The 16,160-nt window shown below is 43.2% G+C and overlaps 1 long non-coding RNA gene across 1 annotated transcript in view; it reads right to left on the reverse strand.

The window, feature by feature from the left end:
- Positions 1-486: 486 nt before the first annotated feature.
- The window catches only part of LOC110598367 (uncharacterized), a 77,543-nt gene continuing 61,869 nt past the window's right edge, over positions 487-16,160 (reverse strand). Inside the window, exons 2-3 of the long non-coding RNA XR_002484184.3 lie at positions 5,090-5,175; positions 487-2,403 (exon numbers count right to left, since the gene is read on the reverse strand). This is a non-coding gene — a long non-coding RNA (uncharacterized LOC110598367). The remainder of the gene's footprint in view (positions 2,404-5,089; positions 5,176-16,160) is intronic.

The following is a 16,160-nucleotide window of genomic DNA, read 5'->3' on the forward strand; positions in this document are numbered from 1 at the left end:
ATCTAAAACCAGGATTCTTCATCTGCAGCCCACACATTTCTGGGTGATTTATTTAAAGACTTGGTAGTAAAGACCATTCAACTGTATGCAAAATTTTGTATGCTCATTTGCATGATCTTTCTACGTAGAGAAAGATTGTGGATTCAGAGCAATTATCAGACTCTCAGTAATCTGTGATTCCCCCAGATTTTAAGGACCCCTGAGTCTCCAAGTACCCATGGACTTTATAAAGTCAATAAAAGTGTCATTGGGAAAATCCACGTTGTGAAATGAGACTTAGGTACTACTTACCATATTGTGAGCTTCAGCATAAATGTGCAGCGACAATACATAACTAGAGCTTAATAGTTAAAATGGAAGTTGCTAGAATATTAGTTTTGCTTCAAAAATGTGGCCACCCAAATTACTAGTTGTGGGACCAGGGGCAAGTTGATTAAACATAATCAGTTAGCCATTGCTACAGAACAAATCATTCCAAACCCAAAATGACTTAAAATAACAGTCCTTTTTTATTTCTCACAAGTCTGCAAGTCGACTGGATGCTGGTAGCTCTGCTTCAAGTGTGTCACATCCTCTTCTTGGAGGATGAATAGCCCACATACATTCTTCTCTTGGTGGTCACAAGTGAGCAAGAAGAAACTTGTGAAGTCTCCTTGACCTGAAGTCTCCTCATTCTATTGGTTTAAAGAAGTCATGTAGCCAAATGCAGTCTATAAAGGTAAAGAAATAAACTGCTGAGGTTCTAGATAGGGTCCCCAACACGTGGCATCTGTGCATTTCAAGTAATTGCAAAAGCAGGAGAGCTACTCTCACCTTCTCCCTGCCCTTCTCCCTTGAAGCACATCAGAAAACCTGGCAAGACTTTCCTCTCAAACAGGTGATAAGACCCTCATTGGAAAGCGCCCTCTCTACAACTGGAGGAAAGAAATATGCTCATCTCCAAAGACACAGGACCACAGACAGAATCTGACCCAAGAGCCCTTGCTTAGTTCTCCCCTCGTTTTTTATACCATTAGATCATGCACCCTTTGTCCAATGATTTTTCCTCATTACTGCCCACTCTTCATCAAAATTAGCATAAAATATACAAATCTGTTTCAGGAACTTGTCCATTCCTTATGAAGCTTACCTTTCCTTTAAAACTTGTGTTCAAGGGCTGGGGTTGTGGCTCAGTGGTAGAGCGCTTGCCTAGCATGTGTGAGGAACTGGGTTTGATTCTCAGCACCACATATCAATAAATAAAGATCCATCAACAACTTAAAAAAATTAAATAAATAAATAAATAAAACTTGTGTTCAATAAATAATACCTCATTATTGTTACTGATAGTTATTCCTATCGATACATTTTGTGCTCTAGCCAGGCTCGGATGCTGCTTCTCCTCGCCCAGTTCACTCTGCTCCTGTCGATGGAGTTACTTCTTACTGTGTTTGAAACTGCTCAAATCCCTCATTTTAAATAGTATCTGGTTCAACATCAATAATGGGACCAAGCCGCACCCTGTGCCTCCTACTGTGATGTGCTGATAGGGCCCAACATCACTTCTGGGATATTCCTGCCAAAATTATATAACTTAAATTTAATCGTGAAGAAATGCTAGTGAAAACCAATTGAAGGACTTTCCACAAAATAACTGTAGTCTTCGAGACTGTCAATCATAACAGAACAAAAACACGGATTGAAATTTCAATCAAAGGCATGGCCCTCGGGCCCAATCTGGACTGCCTTTTGTAAAAAAAGTTACGTTGGAACACAGCCATGTCCACTCATTTATGTACTGCCTGTAGCTGCTTTTGATATGAAAAAGGAAGAGATGAATAATTCTGATGGAGACTGCCTACCTACTGAAAATAGTTACAATCTGACCCTTGGCAAAAAAACATTGCCTGCAATGTTTTCACAATTGGATAAAATTGTGCTAAAATGTCTAATTTTAATAATTGTCTAATTTAATAATATGGACTCTAGGAAGCATCCTATGTGTCACAACAAATCATTGACCCTGGCCACTGTAATTCACAGGCGTTTCTGTTCTAATAGTTGCACTCCTTCTGTCCTGGAGGCCATGAACCAACCAAGTCAGGAAAGCATGCAAGGCCCAGCCCTGCCACCCACTTCATATCCCACACATCAGTCTCCCTGCAGCCTGGGAAGTCTCTGCTTCAGGTGAAAGGAGCCGGAGCAACAGTGGTTGATAGCTGTTATTATCTTCTCTGCAGGGTCTCAATGGGCCAGAATTTCATGCTAAGATGTCGGCTTTTTTTCTTCTTCTTCCTTTTTTACTCCTCTGCCTTGAGATGTGCTTGTACAGAGCATAAAATTCGGATTTGTGGGCTGGGGATATAGCTCAGTTGGTAGAGTGTTTATCTCCCGTATACAAGGCCCTGGGTTCAATCCCCAGCCCTGCAAAAAGAAAAAAAAAAAACGGATTTGTTACTCCAGAATCGCACCTTATCCAAAGTATTCTCTCCCCACACACAGAATCATTCTTCCCTTGACTGAATTGGGTAAGACTGGCCTGAAACCCTAAAGAGAGGATAGGAAAGGCATCTCCCTGGCTCATGATTATCTTATTTTTTGTCCATACAGCAACCCAGGGAGGGCAGTGGGACAATATTGTTATTTCTATGGAATAGGTTGGATACTGAGGTTTGGAGAAATTAAATAAGGAAGTGAGTAGTTACCACTAACTTAGGTCACATGAATAGGATAGTAGCAACAGAGGAGGCAGAACACAGAGTGAGAAGCTGAACATCCTGGTATTATCCCAGCATTTCCAGTGAACTCCAGTTCTGAGGCTATGGAAGCTTGGACATTCACTGGCTGAAAACCTCAGTCTCCTCATCTGCAAAACCAGGGTAATAAAATCTACTTCCTGGATCGGTGGGGAGGTGTAAGTGGAAGAACACGGGAGCCTCCCCTCCAGAGCCTGCTAGGTAAACACATCGTTACTTCCCTCCCCCTGCCTTCCTGAGTCTTCTGTGCTGTCCTCACACTCAGGATAGGAATTAAAATCAGCACCTGGGGAGGGCTGTCCTGCACCAGCTGGTGCAAGCTCACGCTGTCCTTGTCCTTCCCATGCTAAGTACTGAGTTTACAAATGGAATCACAGGAGGTTTTACTGCCAAATAAAAGGCAGCACTCATGAGAATTGTATTTGCTAAGCACAGCTTGTGAAATAGGTGCTAGTAAACCTGGGGCAGCCTGCTTAGATCTTTATGAATTTTTTAGGAAGCCTTGGGTATTATTCACACTCTCTTCCACACTCTAAATGTTACTTAAGCTAAAGATCTGATAACTTGGTTCACAATAGAGACATAAAGCCCTAACGAAGAGGATAAATCAGACTTCATTATTTAAGAATAACCAGAGGTAGACCTTGAATTTTTATTTTTATTGTGAGACTCATAAACCACGAACTGTAAAGACTTCATAAACGTGGCCCTTTGCTCATTTATGGAATTACAATGCCCACCAGATGTGTGCTTTTACTCCAGGGGAGCTGAGGAAGAATCCTGCAGACAGAGCCCTCATTCCTCAGTCACATGTAAGAGGCGACCCAGTTCACAGAGCCCTAAACTGAGACACCTGTAGGAAGTACTTGCTGGTGGAGGTGGCTGGACAAGTACTGCAGATGGTACCAGAGCTCAGGCTGAGACGAGCCACTGGATTCAACTTACCCAGACCCAGGCAAACATGCCCCCCAGTGTTCTGGAATGTTCTGTTAGCCATAGTCCAACAGAGAACTCTGTCCACCCAGGAGACCAGCAGGCTGGACTCCTTGGCCAGTTGGTCTGTTGCTCCGAGATGTGGCCCCATGGTCACCGAGGAGAACACTTTTGGTTGTCAAGCAGAGACTTTCTTCAGAAGTCTGCTGCCCTCACACCAAAAGGACAAAGTCTCAGCCTGCTGAATCCCACAGGCCATTTTTAAAGTTTTGGGGGAACAGAACTGATATTAGTGGGATGAAAGTGACCTAGTCGGTGTGTCTCTCAAGCTGACAGGGAAGTGCTTTATCCCTGCTTTGGTTTCCCTTCCGGTCATTTCTCTCTCTTCCCTGCAGCTCCCTGGCAATTTTCTAAGGAACAAGAGCTGGAGCTGGGGGACCCTGGGGCAGGGCTATGACTCATCTGTTGTGTGTGGAGCACACAGAGAGACAGGGAAAAGCCTCCTGCTTCACTGCAGATCCCCCTACTAGAGCTCGGGGGCAAAGCGAGCCCCTGAGGGGTCCCACGCTTATTACTCCCCTCCTCCTGAGTGAGGAGACAGGCCAGGAGGTGGATGGGATGCTGCCATTACACCACTGCTTTTTTAAAATTTTAATTGTACAAATGTACGGGGTCCAGTGTCCTAATTCATCACGTCTACACAGCATGTGATCAAATTGGAGTAGTTAACATTTCCCTCTGCTTAAACATTTTTTTGAAAAAACTAACACATAACTGTTTATGTGATACAATGTGACATTTCAATACTTATATATCATATTTACCCAGCCAAATCAGGGTAATTACCATTTCTATCACCTTAGCAATATGCTTTTGAGCTCCTCTCTTCTAGCTATTCATAAAATACATAACAGGTTATTAGGAAGGAACCTCACCACTCCATACTGCAGGAAGGAACCAAACTTAATATTCTTACCTGTGACTTGGTACCTATTTTCCTGACTCCTCCTACCCACCTACCCCACTAAAGTCAGATGATTGTAAAGCAGAAAAGATGGGCTTCACACCTTCCTGAGGCTGGGCCCTTCCTAAGGCTCTGTGATTCTGGATTGGTCTTCAAATTCCAGAATGACTTCCAATCTTCTATTGGGGATAGGAGAAATTTCAAAACATTTTTTTTAAATGAAGTATATTGATTTTTCTCTTCCTATGGGACCAAATTTGAGTTAGAATAAAAAGTCTTATATCCTAATAGGCAAGGTGCCTCAGAAACACACTTGGTCCTGCTCACTCCATGCTCTCCAGCAGGTTAAGAGTTGCCCAACCTATTTCAGAAAACTCGGAGAGGTTAAGGAACTTGCTGCAGATGGCACAGCTACCGTACCAGGGGGCTGAGAGAGAAAGAATGAGGTGGGGCTTACCTTCTCCAACTCAAAGCTTTTCTTAGTCTCTGTGTGAGGTGGGCAGGCAGCTTCAGAAAGGAAGATTCACTGAGTCCAAGTTCTTCCTGATCACAGACAAAATGAGATAAAGAAAAAGTGGGAGAGTACCCATGCAGTCTCCATAGTCCTCCTGAGAGAGCTTCAGCTGCAGAGGTGCAGAGGAAAAGCCTGCCCCCCACATGTCACCAGGACAAAGCCCTGGATCTGCCCCAGACGCAGTTTCCTACTTGTCCCTGACCTGGGCAGGCGTGGAGGGCACTGCTCTCCTTGGGCCTAATAAAGGGTCTGGGAGATGCCTCTCTCCATCACTCTGGGGACAGCCATGAATGTTGCTGTCTCTCCAGAGGATATGCAGCTCCATGTAATTACACCTTTTTCAAGCCATGTAGAAAGGAATTGTTGGAAAGGCCCCATTGATTGTGGGCTTGCAGAATCGCTGGGCTCCAACTGGGACAGCTGATAATGATAATGATCTTGCATTTATACAGACCTTTCCATCCAGATGGATCCATAGAGCTCAGCAGAATTTACAACCGATTGTACAAGCGCAGAGCCAAACTCTGCCCTCTGCGAGGTGCTGCCAGCTCCCACAGAGGTCGCACTACTGCTGGGGGTCTCATTCAACACTGGCCCTCCAGCAGGAGCATGTTCCGGGTCCATGCACTTGAGCTAGAGGAAGAATTTGCAAATCACAATCGCCCCAGCACAAAACAGGCTGTGGGACAGCTGGAGAGCTGGGGGGGGGGGGGGGAGAGCTGCACCCGCCTGCAGGACACAGGACTCCTCAGTCCCTTGCTGAGTGCAGAACCCCATCCCCCGCCCCCCCATACCCCAGCATAAGAGGTAGGGGGTTCCCCCCAAATACACTGCCTCAAGATCAGCATTTCCCAAAGTGTATTCCACAAGATATTCATCCTCCTTGTATGATGCTCATCAAACAAATAATTTAGGGGTGGTTTAGGAAAGGCAGGACTGGGTCCCCCAAGGGAAGAGTCACCATGCACATTAGCATGTTAAAGACTCAAAGGAGTCCTGAAATGAAGACACCTTAATCTAGTGTGTGCCAAGCTGACTGGTCCCTGTTTGCCTTTGCAATTTACTGCTTCCACGCTCGGAGCTAATCTGCTGCAGATTCAGGCCAGCCTGTAGGAAGGTCTTCCATTTTCACTTTTTTTTTTTTTTTAATTTTTAAATTTTTTTTTTAGTTGAACATGGACACAATACCTTTGTTTTACTTATTTATTTATTTTATGCGGTGCTGATGATCGAACCCAGTGCCTCACATGTTCAAGGCAAGCGCTCTACCACTGAGCCACAACCTCAGCCCCCCCCCCCCCGTTTTCACTTTTTCAATCAAGCCCCTATCTCTCACCATGCACAAAACTCAACTCAAAGTGGAGCAAGGACCTAGGAATTAGACCAGAGACCCTGCGCCTAATAGAAGAAAAAGTAGGCCCAAATCTTCATCATGGTGGATTAGGCCCCAGTTCCTTAATAAGACTCCTAAAGCACAGGAAATAAAATCAAGAATCAATAAATGGAATGGATTCAAACTAAAAAGCTTCTTCTCAGCAAAAGAAACAATGAGGTGAAGAGAGGGCCTACAGTATGGGAGCAAATTTTTAGCACATGCACATCAGATAGAACATTATCTTCAGGATATATAAAGAACTCAAAAAACAGCACCAGAAAAACAAACAACTCAATCAAAAAATGGGCTAAGGTGCTGAACAGACACTTCTCAGAAGAAGATATACAATCGATCAACAAATATATGAAAAAAAATGCTCAACATCTCTAGTAATTAGAGAAATGTAAATTAAAACTATTCTAAGATTTCATTTCACTCCAGTCAGAATGGCAGTTACCAAGAATACAAACAACAATAAGTGTTGGCGAGGATGTGGGGGAAAAGGCACACTCAGACATTGCTGGTAGGAATGCAAATTGGTGCCACCAATCTGGAAAGTATTATGGAGATTCCTTTAAAGACTTGGAATGGAACCACCTTTTGACCCAGCTATTCCACTCCTTGGTCTATACCCAAAGGACTTAAAAACAGCATACTACAGGGACACAGTCACATCAATGTTTATAGTAGCATAATTCACAATAGCCAAATTGTGGATGCAACCTAGATGCCCTTCAATAGATGAATAGAAATGAAACTGTGGTATATATACACAGTGGAATATTACTCAGCAATAAAAGAGAATAAAATTATGGCATTTGCATGTAATGGATGGAGTTGGAGAATATCATGCTAAGTGAAGTAAGCCAATCCCTAAAAACCAAGGCCAAATGTTTTCTCTGATAAGTGGATGCTAATCTATAATGGTGGGGAGGCATGGGATGAATGAAAGAACTTTGGATTGGTCAAAGGGAAGGGCGGGGAGGGGGCATGGGGATAGAAAGACAGCGGAATGAGATGGACATCATTACCCTAGGTACATGTATGGTTGCACAGATGGTGTGACCCTACTTGGTGTGTAACCAAAGAAGTGAAAAATTTTTGCTCTATTTGTATACAAGGAATTGAAAACCATTCTGCTGTCAGATATAACTGATTAGCACAAATATATATTTAGAAAATGGATATACCCTACTTAGACCTAAGACAATGACAAAGAGCTGCACACCTATTACATATCTTTTGATTTACTAACCAAGGGAAAATGAGAGACAGAGAGGAATGTCACATGTCAGACTGGCACAGCAACTTGGTGGCAAATCCAGGACCAGCCTTATCCTGTGACCCAACATAAACAATACAGCTCTACATGTAATAACCTACTTTTTAAAAACAAAAACATACACAAGATGTACAAAGAAATTCTGCATGATCTCTGCCTTATTTCCAGGGTTCCACTGTGTCTTCTGCTTTTTTTTTTTTTTTACAAATAACTGTTTCTCTGCCGGTTGTGGTGGCACATGCCTATAATACCAGCAACTCAGGAGGCTGCAACAGGAGGAACACAAGTTTGAGGCCAGTCTTGGCAATTTCGCAAGACCCTATCTCAAAATAAAAAAATAAAAATAAAAAGGGCTGGGGTTGTAGCTCAGTGGTAAAGTGCCCATGGGTTCAATCCCTAGTACTTCAAAATAAATAAATAAATATAACAAAAGGTTTCCTGCATATGATAAGATGTTTCATCATTTGGGGCCTTAGGTGTTTGTGGAATAAGTCTTAAATCCAAGGGAAATTCTGCACATCATTTTATTTATGCATTAATGCATGCACACTGACCCATCCCATGCACACAGAGGCTCTAAGGTAAATAGGAAAGAATTACTGAACAATATGACCCTAGACCCATGCTGTCCAATAGAGTGGCCACTAGCCACATGCAGATATTTAAATTTGTCCATTCAGGGACTGAGGTTGTGGCTCAGTGGTAAAGTGCTTGCCTGGTGCATGTGAGGTACTGGGTTCAATCCTCAGCACCACATAAAATATAAATAAATAAATAAAATAAAACAACATCTACAACTAAAAAATATATTTTTAAAATTTGTCCATTAGATTTATTAAAATAAAATGCAGTTTTTCAACTGGGCGTGGTGGAACATGCCTATAATCCCAGCGGCGTGAGAGGCTGAGACAGGAGGATAAAAAGTTCAAAACCAGCCTCAGCAACTTAATGAGGCCCTAAGCAACTCAGTGAGACCTTGTTTCCAAATAAAATATTAAAAAGGGCTGGGGATGTGGTTCAGTGGTTAAGTGCCCCTAAGTTCAATCCCTAGTACCAAAAACAACAACAACAAAAAAAAAAATACAGTTTTTCAACTGCTCTAGTCACGTCAGGTTCTCAATAGCCACACATGGCTGCCATGTTGGAGAGTACAAATCTAATATGGATCATCATCACAGTCAGTTCTGCTGGGCTGCGTTGCTATGGACTCACACAGACATTTTATCCATAGCAACCCTGGGTATAGGTCTCCTTGCTGCATTGTCTTCAGGGCAATAGATAATCCTGATTTTCACCAAAGAGCAGGAAACTTTGCTGAATGAGAGCACAAGCCGATCATCAAAATGTAACTGTACCTCCCAGATTCTGAAAGACAGAGATCATGGAATAACCTAAAAGTATACCAGTAAGAGGCAGACAAAGCAACGGCAATATGTCTTATTTATTGCCTGCCTCCAAGTTCTAACTTAAACTACCATCCCCATCCCATGGACCACGCAACCTCAAGATGTGAGCATTTCTGCTAGCTGGTTGTTTTGGGGGTAACCTCTTTTACTATATTTACCTTGATAAATAGCCACTATTTACCTAGAATCAGATTACTTTGTCTTTATAACCCTGTAGTTAGCTTTTGGATCATCTGATCAATAAGCATGCTTGATTTCTTTTCAACAGCTATTCAGTAACTGTTTCCTCAGCCCCAAGTTGGCAATATTACTCCCAAAGTCAATATCTTTGCCTCCTCCCTCCCTTCCTTCCTTCCTTCCATAGACTTTATTTTTTAATTTGAAGTTCACAACAAAATCAAGGCAGAAATACATCCACCATCAATACCCCCCACCAGAATGGTACCTCTGCCACCCCTGAAGAACCCGTGCTGACACATCAGTGTCAACCCAATGATTGTATTAGGGTTCACCCAATGATCATATTAGTGTGGCACTTTCTAGGGATTTGGACAATATGTGGCGACATGTATCCACCATTACTGTACACCAAATAGTGTTCCCGCCCTAAAAATCCTGTATTCCACCCATTCTTCCCTCCCTCCTCCCAAACCCCCAGCAACTTTTTTCTTTAAGAACTCCATTCCCTTCCCACACATTCCTAAACCCAGCTGCTGCTGCTGTGGTTTCCATCTTCCAACTGCAAGGACTGAAGTCCAAATCCATCCAGGCTCCTCCTCTGCCATTGCAGAGCAGCTCGGTGGCAGATGCGGCTCTGGGCGCTGAATGCTGGCTTTGCTCTGGCTCAGGGCTCTGGCTCGTGGGCAGACTCCAGAGTCCTCCCCCACCATGACCTCATCCTCCCCACTGCGCGGCCTCCCAGCCAGACCCCGGCTGCAGGAGCATCACCACTGCCGATTCTGTTCTGGGATTCGGATGTTTATTCTTTTCTCAGGATCCCCCAGGTTGCTCAGACAGAGTGGCTGCCAGTCAGCCCCAAGAGTCTTGGAATTTGGCCTCAAACCAAGTTTGCCTGGGGCCAGTGCTCTGCCTCTCCCCAGGCCTGGCTGGCAGTCAGAGAAGAAAGACTGAGCTAAGCTCCTTGGCTCAGGGAAGAGAGCTTCAGACTAGGGTTTTAACTTCTAGCTTTCTTAAAAATTCTGGAGTTGATTTTAAATTCCTCAGGTGGCAAAAGACACAAGATATTTCCCTTGAAGCAAACGCATGGTTTTCTCTGAGCTCCATCATCCAGGGTGAGCCTAGCTACTAGGGTCCTTTCCCACAGCCCTGCTATCGCAGAGCCTACCCTTCCTCCACAGGAACAGAACTTTTAGCTGGGCACCATGGCCACCCAGAATAACACCACATTTTTTCATTTCCCTCAGAGTTAGGTGCGATTTAAATTCTGGCAATCAGAGTTATGTAGGACCAGGATATGCACCTTCCAGAGAAAAAAGGAACATGAACTTCTCCCCTTTCCTGCTTCCTTCTAGCTTGCATGGGACATGATAGCTGGACATGGGCCATGAAGTGAACTTGATAAAGGAGCTGTGCGTCGTAGATAATAAAATAGATAGAGCCTGGATCCCTGATACTAGGTAATATCATACCAGCCCTGGATCTCCTTTCTAGATTTTTGCATAAGAGAGAAATAAACTTCTATTGTATTTACACTACTTTGGGGAGAGGGGTCTGTTATTTCTGTCATTAGTTAGCCTAATGCTAACTAATTTACTCACTTCAAGTATTATAATAATATAATAATATAGTAATATAATAATTATAATAATAAGACAAGGAAAAGCCCAGCTACAACTGGTGGCTCAGCACATTAAATACAGGATCTCATTTAATCCTCACAATAACCCTATAAGGTAGGTGTTATCATCTCCATTTACCAATGAGGACACCCAGGTTTAGAAAGCATAAATAGATTGTGAAAGCTGAGGATAGAGTTCAAATCACTACTCTACAAACAAGAAAAAGAAGGGAGAGAAGCTGCTGGTCAGGCAAGGGGAGAAGATAACCCCACCACCCTCTCTCCCCACCTGTATGATGGTGCGCCCTGGGGTGCCACAGAGGGTATTTTAAAATTTCAAGGGAAACACAGCTGTGTTTTTGACATCTGTCAGACACAGCACAAACCTATAGCTTGAGCTAGCTCATGGTTTCAACATCATTTTATTGTGCTACTTTTCTTTAGATGTACTCTCTTTTAATAAAGATGCTCAGAAGTAAATCTGGAGCCACTGACAACCATCCCTGACAGGGGAAAGAAGAGCAAAAAGAGAGGTGAGACATTTTGAATACCATCATTTGAGCACCTGTAGACAGCCATACCTGAAGCCTTACCCTTTTAGTTTCATGTTCCATTTTTGCAATAAAACCACTTCCAATTGAGTTTTTGCTGCTTGCAACAGAAAGGGTTCTGATCGTTAGACACTGAGTGGGCTTTGACAATTGGCCAGTGGGAGACAGATGAAACAAAAATTTCTTGCATTTGAAGTGATTCCTTAGAAACTGAAAGAATCCAGTCTTATGAGTTTCCATTTGCAGGTGAGAACTTCTAATCAGGAGGATGAATTGGGAGATGAAGCGGTGATGCTGTCCACAATAGTCTTGAGTCATTCCAATCTACTAGGACCTGGTGGTTTCTCTGACAGAGACAGAAGGTATCTTCCTGCCTTGCCAATATAACATCACCCAAGATGTCCTTCCCACCAGTGATCTCTCCTTTATACGTTTTAATTCATCTGTTCCATAAACCAGCTTAAGGCTAGAACTGAAGGCTGTTGCTGCTATATCAATCTGATACTAGTGATTTTGGATTATTTCTTTATAAAACCTTGGCTTCCTTATCTCTAAAATGGGAATACTAATTCTTCCAGGGTTGTCTGGGGAGTTTTTCTGCAAAATGTATGCAAATGTACCTGCCATGAGTACCCAGTACATAGAAGACAGGGTGCAATTATGAGTTCCCTCCCTGCTTCATAGATGTATATAGGATGATGTTTGGTCCCTATGGAGATCAAACCTAAATTGTATTTAATTTACTTAGTGCATCTACTCTTATCAAAGCAAATGAAGACTGCATTTTATTAATTTTTGTGCTTGTATTGCTGAGGATTGAACTCAGGACCTTCTTTTTTCTTAAAAAAAATATATTTATTTTTAGAAGTAGTTGGACACAATACCTTTATTTTATTTATTTATTTTTATGTGGTGCTGAGGATCGAACCCAGGGCCTCACACATGCTAGATGAGCGTTCTACCGCTAAGCCACAACCCCAGCCCCAAAGGACCTTCTTTATGCTAGGCAAGCACTCTACCACTGAGCCACAGCCCCAGTCCCTTTTTTATTTTTATTTAGAGACAGGGTCTCACTGAGTTGCTTAGGGCCTAGCTAAATTGCTGAGGTTGGCTTTGAACCCTCCATCCTCCTGACTCAGCCTCCTGAGCCGCTGGGATTACAGGCAGGTGCCACTGTGTCCTGCTCCTAGATTACATTTTGATTTAGGTGATATCATCAAATCCTAAATGATCTCTCAATTGCAACAAATAGCATCTATCCAACGCCTCCCATATGCCATGCATTATGCTTAATGACATGGGGAGGGGGTGGCGAATGGGACACAGCCTTGACCTCAGGAAGTCCCCAGTCCAACCCTGACTAGGAGGTATGAGCGGAGAAGGATTTTTACAGGACAAAATGTGCCTGTCTTACAAAGACTTTGACTTTGGGAATTAGAAATCACATCGAGGGTCATTTATTACAAGGATGTCTCCTCTCGCCTCTGACATCTGCAACCTTGATACAACATACCGTGATTGTTCAGCCTGGGCTTGAACACTTCTCCTGATGGGAGACTCACCTCCCTCCCCAGGCTGCCTGGTGTGTCTTTGCACAGCTCCAACCATTAAAAAGTACAGATAGGAAGTTTTCTCTGACCTGAAAGTGTCAGCTATTCTATCAGCTCTCTGCCTGAATCTGACAGAGAACAAAATGGGAATTAGATACGTGTGGTGGTTTCAGCATGAGACAGTTACTCGGTTTAAGGCCAAATACAAAACAGAGAAGAAGGGAGAATGCGTTTGCCAAAGGGAGCCCTCCCCGTGGGCTTTGGCTTGGCCCCAGACTATTTGACAAAGAGCCACAAAGATGGCATGGTCAGAGCACATCAACCGAATGTATGCGTGGCTCCGAGGGTGGAAAAATATTTGGCCTCCATGAAACCCTTTTTTATTATCATTAGCAGATCCTTTCAAATTAGAGTCTGCTTTTCTTTTCACTTTTTATTTTTTAAAATTCTCGCACTTTCCTAGACGTTGAAAACTTGTATCTTCAACACGATCCCTTCTCTTCAAATTAGTTTCCTCTGCCTAAACTTATACTGTCTAAAATTTAAGACTCAGTTTCTCACAATTGCCACATTTCAAGGAGGCACATGTAGCTAATGGCCATCATGTTGGACAACACAAATAGAGAACTAATCTGTTATTGAAGCAAATTCTTTCCCCTCTCTCCCCAGTACTGGGGAGAGGAGCAAGCGGTACTCTACTACTAAGCCACATCTCCAGTCCTTTTACTTTTATTCTGAGACAAGTTCTCACTAAGTCGTGGAGGATGACCTTGGACTTAGGATCCTTCTACCTCAAGCTCCTATGTCACTAGGACTATAGGCTCAAAGCAAGTTCTATTAGACCTTGGTAGAGTGAGTTTGGCCTCATATCTGGAGGGGGGAAATGCATTTTTAAAATCAGATAGTCCTAGAGTCTGATCCCAACTCCCTACCTTAACAACTGTGTGACTTTGGACAGGCCACTGGACTTCCCTGAGTTCCACTTCCAGTCCTCTTTCCATCAGATATGGCTTGAGATGCAGGCACTGTTTGCACCTCACATCACACAGCCGGGAACCCGCTATTTTAGATATAAGTCACGGATGCACATTTCCACCTTTCCTGTTAGCCAATACACTCATGGGAGCACCGGTGTCTCTGCTTCCTCTATAGTTTTTTTGCATAACACAGTGCAAAACTTGTGGCAGGACCTTGATCGACATTTGATTAAATAAAATCATCTTTCCTATGATGTAGGCAGGTTTAAATAGGAGGCAATTGGTGATTTCTCTTGAAGCCTCTAAGAAAAGCCTAAGCCCTAAACAACTGCAAAGTTGATTCATAGCACATTGGTGACCAACATGAGAATAGTACAGTAGCAAATGTTTCCTGAATATATACCCTGTATATAAGTATTTTATTTATGTTTAATCTTCACTGCAATAGGTAGATAGTTTGCAGGTGATGAAACAGATTCAGAGAGGTTGGGTGATTTCCTTTAGGGCACACAGCCAGATTCAGAGCTGATGTTGAATCTGGGTTGACTCCAGAAACCACAGGCTAGGCACTCAATTGCTTTCTGTGGGGCACTATTGAGGTCAGCTGTTTCCTGAGTTAAGTCCCTAAAACTGCGAGTGCAGAGCAATGATTTACCAACAAGAGCACCAGAAAGCTGGTGCCAAACTGGGGTTGTACAATCAAACCAACCTCAAGTATCAGGCTTAGATGATGGAGGATGAGAATATTCACATGGGGTAGCAATGGGGTGTGGGGTTGAAAAACACAGCTTTCCAAAGTAATTTTTGAAGGTCATCAAGAATACTCAGGATTTCTTCCTTCAAAATGTGCAAGTGTATTCACTTTGGCTTAGCAATTTCTCTTAGAGAATTTATTCTAATAGAACAGTTGGAAATGGGTGTGCAGTATAATTTAATACAAAGAAATTCATCATAGCATTATTTGGGAAGAGAGGGAAGAAGCAACCCAAATGCTCACCAGTTGGGGATTGATTAAATACTATTAAATACTATGTTTCAACCATAATTGCAAAACTTCACCTTCAAGGTATTATGTTGGAGAAATACATAAAACACCATTGAAATATTTTTGAGCCATGTTAAAGAAAGAATAAAAGCAAGTTACTGCTGAGCTCTGTGGCACATGCCTGTAATCCCAGTGGCTCAGGAAGCTGAGACAGGAAGATGGCAAGTTCAAAGCCAGCCTCAGCAAAAGCGAGGCACTACGCAACTCAGTGAGACCCTGTCTCTAAATAAAATACAAAATAGGGCTGGGGATGTGGCTCAATGGTAGAGTTCCCCTGAGTTCAATCCCCAGTATCCTCCACTCCCCCCCAAAAAAGCAAGTTGCAATGCAGTTTGCATCTAATGCCCCTATTTTTGCTAATTAGTGGTGTGGAGCCCCTAAGTGTTGACTCCAGGGGGAGGGGTTCAGAAGATGTTTCTCTTTCTTGACTTACTTGTATTTCTAGTTCTTCCAATTCGATTTATTCTAGAATTGAGCATTCACACCAGGCACAGTGGCCTGTATCTGTAAATCCTAGCAACTGGGTAGGTTAAGGCAGGAGGATGGCAAGTTCGAAGCCAGCCTCAGCAATTTAAAAGAGCTGGGGCTGTAACTCTACTGTAGGACAATTGCCTAGAGTATGTGACGCCCTGGGTTCAAATCCCTAGTATTGCCCCCCCCCAAAATTTTTTTTTGGACATTTGCTATTTTGAAATCTTTGCAAGGAGCCATTTCCACCGGTGGCCTCCCCCTTCCCAGGGCATCTCCTGGAGAGAGGCCGCCTCCCTGGAGGAGTCAGGCTCGGGGGCTCGCTCACACTGGTGTACACAACATTTTCCCATTCCCGGGCTAACAATCGGCCTGTGGTTTTTATGAGCAAGGCTATTTATTTTCCAATCAGAGGCATTGAGTCGGGACTTCTGGGGGTAAACTGGTAGCTCTGGGCAGCTTTGAAGCGTCACAAGTGGGAGGTTTTGTCTCCTGAAGATTTAGGAGGGCAGGCTCTCCGGACTGTTTTATTGGCTTCTTTTACATATGTATAGCCCAGAAC

The sequence above is a fragment of the Ictidomys tridecemlineatus genome, chromosome 4 (assembly GCF_052094955.1).
Source record: "Ictidomys tridecemlineatus isolate mIctTri1 chromosome 4, mIctTri1.hap1, whole genome shotgun sequence".
Lineage (NCBI taxonomy): Eukaryota > Metazoa > Chordata > Mammalia > Rodentia > Sciuridae > Ictidomys > Ictidomys tridecemlineatus.